The sequence below is a fragment of the Apostichopus japonicus genome, chromosome 16 (assembly GCF_037975245.1).
Source record: "Apostichopus japonicus isolate 1M-3 chromosome 16, ASM3797524v1, whole genome shotgun sequence".
Classification (NCBI taxonomy): domain Eukaryota; kingdom Metazoa; phylum Echinodermata; class Holothuroidea; order Aspidochirotida; family Stichopodidae; genus Apostichopus; species Apostichopus japonicus.
Genome location: NC_092576.1, coordinates 31,936,150 through 31,949,787, shown reverse-complemented (window position 1 = coordinate 31,949,787; position 13,638 = coordinate 31,936,150). Strand labels below are relative to the sequence as shown.

The following is a 13,638-nucleotide window of genomic DNA, read 5'->3' as shown; positions in this document are numbered from 1 at the left end:
ACGGGTTGAGAATTTTATAAGAAATGGGTACATAATAATTGAGATTATCTTTGGAAGAAATTGATCAAATTTATTTGTATTTTTATTTAGAACTTTCAGAAAGAAAATGTAATTTAATGTTATAGGAATCATGAAAAGGAAACTTCTACTCTAACTAATACCAGGTTTTTATTAAGTTTAAGGAGATTTGGAAGAATTATATTTAAATCAATAGGTTGTTTCTTATAATTAAAATGCAATTTAGAGAAGCAGATGTACGGTAGATCAAATTCAAGTTTCAAGAGAGAAGGTTGATGAGGCTTAGACTGAAATTTTAATATACAAATTATTTCATGATTGATCCAAATCCGACTATTCTGCTTGAATTATAATTATTGCCAATTAATACCATTTGTTTAAACAATGATGACAATCTGTGTTTAGTTATCAAATTCATTCCTAAGTTACGGTTTGTGTGTGACATAACTTCTAGTGGATTTTTTCAAAATATAGCATTTTTCTTTCTTTGTGTTTGTAGATATTCCTAAATTGGGTATTGCTTATAATCTTAAATTTCTATACTTTATCACTTCTTCCAATTACATAGTACCACCGGTTTTTACATTTTTTTTCACAAATGATATTGTTATCTGGAAACACTTCATATCCTTGGGGGTTTAATTATACTAATTAATTATTACTTCTAAGTTTGATCGGGTTGATTGGTTCTTCATTGTAATATCTTCTGTTACTATGGAGTTCAGCGGGTGTGAACAGATAGAGGACAAATAAAGATTTACAAACACGAGAGATAAATCAGTTAATTACAAGTTAAATGAGAGGATGGCGCCTTTTAAATTTTAACGTTAGAGCTACGGCTCTGGCGAACTTCTCTTATTGAGTGAAAGAAGTGGCGAACTGTCAATTTCAAAACCATTTTACTTTTTAAAATCATGTGGCCATAAATCTGTTGGCTTGGAAATGACGTACAGTTTTTTTATAATTATGTGGGCAAAATTAAGACAAAACCAGCTGTGAGTAGAACACCGCGATCTAGTTGCTGCTGGAAAGACATGGACAAAAGATGTCTTTTTAATAACTATGTATTTCATTTTATTATTATTATAAGACTTAAATTGGAAAACTATTTTATAGAGACTCAAAGCTCTAGGCCCTATACAGTATATAACAAAGCTATATTTCACATTAGGTGTCAGGTATATTGGCAGGAGTTAGGTTATTCAACTAATAATCAGTTATTAAGTAACATTATTTCAGTCAGCCTGCTCGGTAAAAAGCTGCAGGTTTCTCATATAATTGGCTCAAATGTCCGACCTGGTAGATTTAGTAAGATAGGTGATTACAATAATAATTGTGGAATGTTATAGATTGACTTGTATTCACGCCTATATTATGGGCTCTCGTACGGCTATATTGTGTACGAGTAAAGTCGAGTTGAAAGTTCCAAAGTTTGTCTATGGATACTTTTTGTTAGCTACAATGAAGTAATTGTTTTCGAAGTAAAGGATAGGAATCAGCTCATCTAGAATGTTAATGGCTGGTTTTATTCTTCGCTTAATTTAAGATCCCTAAAGAAGACTCAGTATCTCGATTCGGATTGTATTTTATTCAATTCCTTTATATTTAAGATATGCTTTAACTTGGAATTTTTTGATAATCAGTCAACAACTTTAGGCTAAGATAGGTTAAGCTTTGTATTATTTATTAGTTAGATTTGCTAAGCATATCCTCTTGCTAAAAGTAGTAATTCTAGCTTTTCGCAGGTGATGTTTGAGATTTTTAACATAGCCTAACTGTATTACTATAGTCTAACCTTTAGCCTACCTAAGTTTGGCCTGGCCTTTGTACACATTCTAGCCTATGCCTCTATACCATACCGTCAAATTATCGCTCTGATCAATAATTACTGTTTCAACTTTTCACAGCGGTTCCTCTCAATTAAACAATGCATGTTTAAAACCACTCAACAAGTCAATGGTAACAAACAACTCCCACGAATATACTACGTACTCTGCAACTCCACTGATATAACACTAAACCGTTCATTGTCAGTGATACTGATATATATATACTAGATGTGAACAGATATTCAATATCATGAGTCACTGATATTCATATGTTTCCCAGCTGTTCGCGGTGATGTTTGAGATTTGTAACAGACATTTTGGCGCCAAAAGAAATAAATGTACGTATCGTTATACATGCCCGGTGGAAACAGACAGTTTAAAAACTGACGTCGATTGGGTATCATGGTAAGGAAGGGTTCGAGGAAGTAAATATTACAACACAACCTATATCATGTAGATCAAGCTATCATTGACATTTCTCTCTAAGCGGTAGGGGGTTAGTCCCCGTGCACCCCCCTCTCCCCACCACCGGTTAAATTTTGGGCAAAAAAGCATTTTACAGGTATGTACTCATTCTCCCACCCTATAATCTGTTAGTGGATGAATAAACAAACAATTAACACTAATGTTTAAATACAGTCTGTTTCAAATGATTTGAAGGAGAGTACATGTTTAATGAATATTAAAACCTACATTGAACATTCTTGTTCAGTCATACACATCTTACAGACACATCGTGCAGACAAAATGTGTCTGTGTCAAGTTACATTTTTGTTTTTACAAATAATCACTTGATCATAATGAACTTACTGGAATAAATGTAACTACACAACTTTTTTTCATTCCTCCCCACCCAACCACCATTGTAATTAATTTCATGTCAGTGCTGGATTATGCAGCTAAATCTTTGCACCAGCAAAGAGAGTTTAAGGCAATCAAACGATGTTTTGCCTTTTCACGTACCTCGTAATTGCTCTAATCAAAATACTATGTCGGCAATTCACCAATAATTGTAATAGTCAATTCATGTAGCCCCTCCCCCCTTTCTCTCTTTTTACTTATTACCATCCTCATCAAGAAAAGTTTATTTTTTTGAGATAAAATAGTTGAGATTTGTATAAGAAAGAAATCTTGATTTCGAGAAATGCAATGGCAATTTGGAGAGAAACGTACAAGTTTGAGATAAAACGCTAATATTTTTTAGTTGAGAAGTCGACATTTTAAAAGTTTAAATTTGAAACAAAAAGAAATTGACACTTTACATGAAGGGAATTAAACAGGTCGAAATCAATCGAATAGGTTTTAAATTTTAGAATAAGTAGTTTAATGTTGAGAATTTCGGTTGTAGTACAAATTGCAATTTTTAGACAAACTTGATTTTCAAGAAAAGGGTTTCAATTTTGAAAAAGGGTTGAAATTCTCAGAAATATTCAAAACTTTCGGGATAAAATAATTAACATTTTGATATGAAAATTTTGAAATTTTTTAGTGTTCCATGTGGGTCAAAATAATGACAAAATGTGTATTGTTTATTTAATTGGCATGTCTCCCGACCCCCTCCCCAACCAATTCATTTTTTTCTCCCTTCCTACGCCAATCAAGAGATTTGTCACATGTCTACACAGATATGGGGAAGGGTGTATAACATAAAGGAGGAGGTACATCTTGTGGCTAATTTGTGTATATTTCTGATTAAGTCCATGAGCGGTAAGTTTGCCTCTCCAATCCTGAAAACGGATCAGCTCTCCTGTATGGTTTAGTACCCAGTAACGTAAGTTCACATTCCAAAATTTTCCATTTCAATTTAGGAGGTAGGGGGTTGTGGGGTCCTCCCACTGAAACAATTCTGGGGTGTAGTTCGACTATAATTTTTGTCTAAACTTAAGGTTGTGCTAAAAAATACTAGTGTGAAGTTTAAAAACTGAACCGACGGATGTTAAAATCCCTATTATATAATTGCATAAAAATCCGAAAATGCAGTATTGCCCGTCCAGTTATTCGGTAAATAACCGTTGGGTGGGCATGTTGCCCAACCAGTTATTATTCCTACTGTATATACAATGACGCCTGACAAAGAGGTACACATTGTAGCAAGTTACCTTCATGTAGCCATGTACCACATCATAATAACAGATGTATAGGCTATATCCTACTTTACATATAACAGGGCATTCATCGTTATTGCCATAACCTGATGAGAGGCTACCTATAGGGCATTTAGATGAAATCGAATCGAAGGACTCGAACAATGGGACCCCTTCTCGACCCCCACTTGTAATATATGATTTCAAGGGTGGGGGGGTGGAACAGCAAATCCAAAATTCCTCCCGATTGACTTGGGTAGGGCCTTTACTGTTATGGAAAGTCTAGAATGGAAAGAAGAATTTAAAAAAGGTGGCGGTGTGTTGGTTGGCTTGTTGAAGGCAATTCCCATGTAGATCCGCCTGCTGAAATTGTTTCAAAATTGACGTTAAATGGTTCACTCTGAGGCATAATTAGACTACCAGTTAGGGTCTTAAATTGGCTCCATACACCATTTTTGCCAATAATTGTTTATTTAAAGTCGGAGGGGGGGCGGGGACTGGGACGCGTGAACACCCGTAGCAGTTGCTTTCTCAGCTGAATGTAACATCACAGACCTGTCAACCTGTTTGACCCCAAAATATGGAGAATAACATCTTTCATGCCCAAAAAATAGGGAGAATAAGGGGAAAATAGGGAGGTTGGTAATTTTCAACTGAAATGATATAAATACTCCTAACGTGTAGTTAACAGTACCGCTCACGTATAACTGGACATGGGTACGCCTACAGGATCGTATAAAGACGTATAAACAAGTACAATCGCGTATAAACTCGTTGACAAACAAAATGCCGCGTAGACGCCGCGTAGATACCTCGTATAATCCCTGTACGAGTTTATACACAGGAAATGCAATTGTGCACCATGAAGAGGACGCAGGTAAAGTGTTCGTCGGCATAGAACTTAACCGTTTTTCGTCGTATACAAATAGCCTACATGCGAACTGCACACATATGGTACGCCGCGCCACGTATACATGCAAGTTAAGTGTGTATAGTGCATAATGGCGTATCCACTGTTCTGTATTCAGGACTCACCAAGGCCAACGTACAATAACGACATTGCGTGAAGTCCGAGAACTGACAAAGCAGCCTGCTATTGGTTGAGAGTCCCGCACAGCACTGTACGTGTCAGTCGTAACGTGTTTGTAATAAATCAATCTATTTTTAGATTACACTTATTACTCGAATAAGATTAGGACTAACTGTTGGCTATTTTCGGATATGTCGCAAGTGATGAAACATTAAAAAAAAACGGGATAATAGAATATGAAACCGGGAGGCCGGGAGATTCGGGTAAAAACCGGGATTCTCCCGGTAAAACCTGGGGAGTTGACGGATCTGCATCGCCCCCGCCCCTCCCCTCCGAATTCCATATCCTAATGCTTTCATCTCGTCATTTCAAAAGATTTTAGAAATGTTAAAGTATTGACCATTTTCCAAGCTTGTAGTTCAACAGTAGCCGATCCAGGCTGAAAAAAATATATCTAAGACATGTTTATCTTGCTGTCATGATCACACTTTCAAGCCGCTGTACAGGATTCTATGAACGCAACTTTAGCAGAAAAAATGTCAAGGTGCAAATGATAAAATGCAGCATATTTTTGAAGTCCTCACTTATTAGATCTAAGGAATTTGCCATTTTGTTGTAAATTGCTATTATTTCAATTGGAAGATTGACCATATATCTGAAAAATAGGGGAATTTCCCTCGTAGGCATGGAAAACGACTTGAACAAGTCTCAATTTCAATATCTAAACAAACCAACGCCACAGTGTAAACAGCGCTTGAAGAATGGTACATGTATGGTTGTACTTCCATGTTTGTTTGACGTGATTCCCCGAAGCTACAGTACTGGCTTACGAAATATGAAGATAATGCAACATATTCCAGATGGTGAACATGATACTGAAAGAAACAGACGGAGTATATTACAATTGTCAGAGAAGAAATCCCACGTATCAGTTGAGTTCCTTTCAAAGCGTTAGGCCAGGCACGTACAAGGACAGGCTCACACTCACAGGCCATCATAACGTTCACACCGTTATGGCTTAGGTCTTCACTAGTCATATAACTTAAGTGCAGCCTAATTTAGGCCTAGTCAAATGATTTTGGTTACAATATTCAATAGTATACAATGCCAGCATAAAGCGTGACCTATGCTCCGCACAATGTAGGACTAGCTGAAGTATGGTGATGCTTGCCTGTTAGTTGGTTACAAGTTGACGGGGAGGTTTTCCTTTTCAAATAATTTGATCATAATATTAATTTAGTGAAGATGTGTTCTACATTTGCGAGATGATCCAACTGTCTGGAAGGCTTTAGTCAAATTTAGTCATAAAAACCTACTCTCAAAGTACAGTACTCTGGAGTTGTTTCCTCTCCTGGGATATTGTGGATTTAAGTGCTAACCTGCCAGTGAGTAAAGGTCAAATGAAGCGCAAGGTTTTCCAGAGATTGAGATTCAATATCATTTGCAAGCATTATTGTAGTTTGTGTCACCCAAATTACTGCAGTGCTTTACACCACCCATACTGGTCCAAGACAACCCATTCTTGGAACTTATCCAGAATTTCCAGGATTTGTGCTGGTAATGCTCATTTTCTATTGACGTATCTTCAGCTTCAATATCACAAATCAAATATGCACTTTTACATAATTTACTTACTAAAAGTGTATGGGTCTTTATAGCTAGCATGTGAAGTTGTTTGCCCACAAAGACTGCTGTAGTGTCACGTTGCAATCTGAATGCAAAAGTTCCTAAGAACTTGCAAAAAGCTTCAGAAACCAAACACTGTTACACTGTATAACCACTAAATTAAAAAGATCAATGATTCGATCAATTTGGAACTGCCACCATGGGGTTTACTTTGTTGTGAGAATCATTTTTTCTGAAGTCTTCTGAAATATCTGAAAAACTAATTTGAATTCATGATAGTGTTTTACTTTTGATTTAGAAGTCACTGAGGCTATAACAGCTCCATGATGTAATACTTCAACTTTAGGAAGAAACCCTCTTGTGAATATGAAGATAGAGACTGTACTGGAGATCAGGACCTATGAACCTATCAAACTTCTTTCAGTATCCTACACTTCTTGATGCACAGAGTTCCATCGGAATGGTATGAATGAAGTAATCTGGTTGTTCTTTATTCACCAAAACTGCTGGCTACCGCTAGCAAGCATGGTTAAGGAAGTTAATTTCCCGTGCCACTATTTATCAATATCATGTCATGATAGCATGTCTTCCTTGCATATTTGAGTGCTAAGTACTGTTTAAAATAAACACATTTAGAGGGCATTCAAACATATACAAGCACTGGTATCCATTAGGGTGGTGAGCACTTGCCCCCACCACCCCTTCCCTATAGGCTCCACTAGGGCTGCAAAATCACTATCAGAGAACAATAAATATCTGAAAAGTGAAAATGCCTCAGCTAAAGTCCGAAGGGACTCCCACCAGGGCATATATTTATACTTCATAGAAATTAAATTTTTCTCTCTAACCGATCGCCTGCAGCGAGTTCAGAATCGCGCTGCACGGCTTGTAAGTCGCACTCGTAGACATGAGCATATTACACCTGTATTACGTGACTTACATTGGTTGCCTATTCATTACAGGTTCAATTATAAGATTCTGTTATATACATATAAGTCACTTAATGGTTTAGCCCCTATCTACCTCTCTGAATTAATTCATAAATACAAGCCTACTCGATCTCTACGCTCAGAATCCAAACCAAACCTGTCATTAAAACTTCTACATACGGTAACAGGCGTTTCGATTACTCATCTGCGACATTATGGAACAGTTTAACATAGGAAGCTAAGTGTGCCAAAAATATAGATGAATTTAAAAAAGTAGTCAAAACCTTTCTATTTAGATCTGCATTCCGTGCTTTCTATACTATTTATATTGTCACAATATTACAACGCCTTTTCCATTTTGCATTTATAGCGCTTTTAAAATTTAAAATTTTTCACATTTATATATATTTTAAATTTTAAGATTTTGTTTGTATAATTTTCGATTTTCCATTTGCAGTTTTTATACAATTTATTGTCAGATTGTATATAACAAATTTTCTACCCTTTTTATACCTTACATTATCGATTTATATATTTGTATATCATGTTTGTATGTATTTTACTGTAAAGCGCCTTAGAGCAATTTCTGATTGGATAAGGCGCTATAGGATTTTTTTAAATAAATAAATAAACCTCATATTTAGTGTGTAGAAAGCACCACATTATGTACAGGAAGCCTATTGTTTTCTGTGGAGGTCAAGGTCATTTAGGGTCACTAGGGGTCAAATGGTCAAAACTTTATAAACTTGATAGCTCAAGAAAGGAAGCTTGGGCAAACCTCATATTTATTGTGTAGAATTACCACATTGAGTACAGGAAGCCTTTTGTTTTCTGTGGAGGTCAAAGGTCATTTAGGGTCACCAGGGGTCAAATTGTGAAAACATTGTAAAACCGATATCTCAAGAAGGAGGGCATTGGCAAACCTCATATTTAGTGTTGAGACGAACCCTATTGAGTACAACTAGCCTATTGTTTTGGGTGGATGTCAAAGATCTTTTGGGGTCACCAGAGGGCAAATTTTGAAAACCTTGTAAACACGATATCTCAAGAAGGGAAGGTCGGACCAATTCATATTTACTGTGTAGACGTACCACATTGAGCATGTGCAGGAAGCCTAATATTGTTGGTGTAGGTCAAAGGTCGTTTGGGGACAACAGGTCATATCGTGACAACCTTGTAAACATGACATTGCAAGTAAGGAAAGATCACATGTTTGTAGATGTACCATATTAAATTTAAGAAGCATATTGTTGCTTTTTGTGGAGATCAGAGGTCATTTGAAGTCAGCAAATGCCCAACATTTACTTCATTTCGATCTTACCTGTCTCTCCACACTAACAGTAACACATCTCCCTAAAAATAATATCGTAAGGGAAGCTTGGACAGATCGCATACTTGGTATGTAGTTGCCACATTTAGTACAAGAAATGTTGTGTATGTACGTACAAATGTATGTGCACATTTTGTGAGTGGAGGTCAGTGGTCGTTTGAGTTCACCAGGGGTCAGATTGTGAAATCATGTTTTACACAATATTTTAACAAAGACTGATGCCATAGTTAGTATGTTGATGTATCTATCACATTAAGTACAAAAAGCTTGTTGTTGAGGTCAATAGTCATTTCAGGACAGCCTGTGTCATTGTGAATTTATTGTTTGTCACATCGCACTGCTTTTCACTGTATTACTAATATCAAGTATGTTATACACCCTCACTATACATTACGTCAGATTCATGCAGAAAATAGCTGAATTTTACATCATCGAAACCACTAGTTTTTTTTGCATTCTGGTTTAAAGTTTATTTTGTTATCATCAAACAGTATATTGCTCCCAAATTTCTCAAAGAACAGTTTGTTATTCAACTGTTGACTAACTCCCTTCCCCTAACGTCTCCCATATGTCTGGAACGACTTGTCTGTTTGTTTGATGTTGTTAGTATTTACATACAATACACTAGTCGTGTGCAGTTTCCATAGTACACAGTACAGCCTTTATTTCACTCGATATAATATGAACAAATGTGACCCACATCATGGAGACATGTCACGTGCTCTGTAACATCACAGCTGTATATCACTAAATGGGAGATGATTGTCACCTGATTTGTCTTCAAGTATAGTAGAATAATTAAAGTGGGGGGGGGAGGGGTGCGGCGTGATGGTTATATATGGTGTTTGTTCTATCTTTTCTAACCGGGTCAGTGCATAGCCCTGTACACGCAGTAGTTTAGTTGCATGGAATTGGGTGGAGTGGAAGACAGTGTTCTTGAGACAATTAGTATTAACCCAAATTAAAGGTGATATTCGTTGCACCGTCAGGCTGAATACCTGGAGTGTCAAAGGGAGGTGTGTGAGTCGGAAGGGGTGACTGGAGGAGGGGGGGGCATTATCACATCATCCTAAGTTCACTTGGTAGATCAAGACCTTCAGTTTGTGACATTCTTCAGTGACGACACCAGCGAGTCCACTCATCTGCGATTGTACTTTTAGACATTACTGAGTCATTTGGATAGATTTTTTCGAAAAGAGGGACATTTTAGATGCGTCCCGATGAAATTGTTAGGGTACCTGTAAAGGGTAATCAAGATACAAATATATTGTCCCTAATAATTGGCCTTTTCTAAAACAGATAACAAAATAATATTCTGGAGCTAACAGCACCTTATAGTTTCATTCTGGTTATATAAACGGCATATGATACATAGGCCTACTTGATACGGTTCCCTGACAACTCCCCCCTGGACGAATTCCCCTGACGACTACCCCCCCCTCGGAGTATTCCCACTCCGTACGATTCCCAACTATGACAACTTCCCCCGGACAACCCCCCCCCTGGACAAATTCCCCAGGACAATCCCCTCCTTGGAAATTTGACGATTGATGGGCAGCCGATGTAGGCAGGGTTTAGGCTTTTAGTCCATTAAAAATGGAAGTGAACCTAGAACTAACTGCGACAGGAGATTTCCTCTTTTTCATATTGTTGTCGTGTCCCCACTGAATATTATATCCAATTAACATAAATTCAAAATCGACGCCAGCGATTATTTTGAGGCTCTGTAACAGCTCATTAACGATTGGTTTTATACCCTCAACATATACTACAGGAGGATAGAAACATGACCACAGACAATCAAACTAGCTTATTGAAAATACACATTGACGTACCTATAACGTCAAAACCTAGATAGGACTCAAAGTGACGTCATCAGAACTAAAAATGGAGGCGGGCTGAACGAAATCAGGCTGTTTGAAGCAGAGACAATATGATATTATATTTAGTGTGGTCAATGGTTAAATCCAGATTTGAAAAAATGTAGCGCTCCGCGAGATTATCTTTTCTGTCATTACAGCTTTAATATACTGTAGTACAGTATGGGAGTTATTTATGCAGCTTCAGTGATTTACTTTGAGAACGCGAAGTAATAGTAAACTTCAATTCTTTGCAGTAGCGTATTGGGCATTAATGGCGATCGGGGCAGGGAGGGCAAACTTCGCTTTCGGCGCCCAACATTTTTAGTTCAGTTTATACGGGCCCAAACCACATTTGGGCGCCTCTATACCATTGCGCCCCATAACTATGCCACTGGTTCTTTGCTAGGCAATCCTTTCAAATAGCTTGTAAAACAGATATCACAAAGATGATAAACAGTATAATAGACTACATAATACTGTTCAATAAACAAACACCATCAGTATTTTTTCACGCCCCTGACTTACGGAAGTATGCAACTGTTGAATGCATCATCAGGGCGTGTGCAGAGATGGGGAGGTGGGGGGGGTGCTTGGAAATGTTGGCTAAATAATGAAGATAATCTACTACAAAAAATGGGAAAATATTGCACCAGTTTGCATGTAAGCACACTTCCTTATTAACATATCTCACTACAATTCATCACATGTTGGACCCACCTCCCTCTCTGGACATTTCTGACCGTAATACAACATAAATGCTACGGGGGAATGTATAGTGTAGCTGGCTATAATGAAAAACAACAGTCTAGAGCTTCTTGATTTATTGCCTTTGGATTTGAAGCCAGATATAATTGTTTGACCTACCTCTATTGACCTAAGGTGACATTTGACCTTAACCAAAACAATAAGAATCATCTGTTCACTATGGGTAATCCACCGCTGAAGTATTAGAACGATCTGAACTTGCGTCATCCACTTAGAGTGGTTACACTAGGCGTCATAGACACACATATGCATGCCTGCACATCTTCCTTTTGGCAAGGAATCAAAAAGTGGTTCTGAGCAATTTTCATCGAAATCACATTTGGCCACGCCCCTCATGAATATTAATGAGATTGGAACCACAAACAATAGGGAACACTAACTCACTCTGGGTAATCCACCACCAAGTATGGGAATGATCAAACCTTGCGTCATTGACTAAGAGTGATTACGAGCAATTTTCAGAGAAATTACATTTTGCTCGGCACCTCCCACCAATGCCACTAAGCAAGTATGAACAAAATCGGCCATTCGGTTGCCGAGATAAGGAGTCCGTCTACTTATGAATATTGATGAGATTGGCCCCCAAAAACCATAGGGACCATCTACTCACTATGGGTAACATACCCACCAAGTATATGAGACCGATCGGATCTTGCATCAGTTATCGTGATTACAAGCTGTCGTCACTGACACACAGACACACACACACATGTGTGACTGCGAAGTGGGCAGAAAATATTAATGTAATCCAGCTAACATGCATGTGGAAAGAGAAAATAATTCTCACAGCATCGATGCTGCTAGTGCGCGCGAAGCGAGCCAAATCTATTTTTCCAAAAAATTTACTAACTTGACGCCCAAAATATTTTCATAGTAGCTATAGTATACACAATGCACGCGAAACAAAAAAGTGTTTTGGTACTTTGTCTCCCAAAATACAGTCGTATTGCTATTTAAGCTTTTCAATCCAACGGTGTTCGTATGTTTTACTACATTGCAAAATTATTACATTGGTAGCGTGACAAGACGAAAGTGGTAATTCAGATCTCTATGTAAGTAGACCAAAGTAAACCAATATCTCACACCTGTATGTGGAAAAATGAAGCAAAAGTCATACTCTACAGGGCAGCCTTGGTTAACACACAAAAAACGGAAATAAATAAATAAATATATCCGCACAAAGATACACATTGTTCATATCAGTAACCTCGCGATTATCTTTTTCTCAGGTGAGTTGGGCCTGTTGGTTGTGCTACTATAAAACACTATCGTACACACGCACAGTTTTTATTGGTAAGTAGCGTTATAAAATCATCCCAATTGGGTTCTCCCGATTGACAATTATCTGTGGGCCAACTGTCCGGGGGAAATTGCCCGGGAGGGAAATTGTCCCGGAGGGTAATTATCCGAGGGTAATTGTCCGATGGGGAGTCGACTGTTGAAGGCATAGTGGAAAGGATTTGTCCGGGGGGGGGGGAGTTTTCTGGGATTGGAATTGTCCGGGTGGTAATTATCTGGGTGGGAATTGTCCGGGGGTACTTGTCCAGAGAGGTATTGTCTGGTGGGTAATTCTCCGGGGGGTACAGTAATTGTCCAGGGAGAGTTGTCCGGTCACCCTTGATACACAAAATCAGCAAAAGCCACATACACGGATGTCGTGTAAGGAAGGTAAATGTTACATCCAGTCTGCATATGTGATCAAATTTCCAAATAACTATAGAACAACTGTATACAAATACGTGTTATTGAAGAGCGCGGTGAAGGTGAAATTTAGTTAGTTGTTGATATTCAATGGAGGGGTCTTTATTACCGCAACCTTGTTGACGTTATTTCGGTCACGAATAAATGAGTTCGGCGTTTGGTCCTTTAACGTAGACCAAAGGTTGGATATATTTCTTAACAGTACTCTAGCTAGCAATTGCCTGACATATAGCTAAGAAGTTAGGTCTACACCATCACATATTATCTGGACAACCAAGCTCATTAACGGTTGTCAAAGAACGACTCACGCATGTTCCGGACCTGACAGAGAATACCCAGTCCTGGACACTGATTGGTCAACTTGAACACCATGGTAACGTTACTGTATCCTCGTCATAGAAATTGAATTAGGAAGAATGCTGACACAGTTTATCGCCGCTTGTTTAAGCAGTGAAGCCTTGAAA

General features: G+C 37.9%; 2 protein-coding genes across 2 annotated transcripts in view; one reads left to right on the top strand and one right to left on the bottom strand.

Annotated features, from left to right (window-relative positions):
* Window positions 1-13,638, top strand: part of LOC139982131 (uncharacterized) — a 221,487-nt gene that overhangs the window by 86,513 nt on the left and 121,336 nt on the right. The gene's annotated exons all lie outside the window — the stretch shown is intronic.
* LOC139982136 (uncharacterized) overlaps window positions 1-13,638 on the bottom strand; it is a 175,332-nt gene that overhangs the window by 120,607 nt on the left and 41,087 nt on the right. The window lies entirely within an intron of this gene.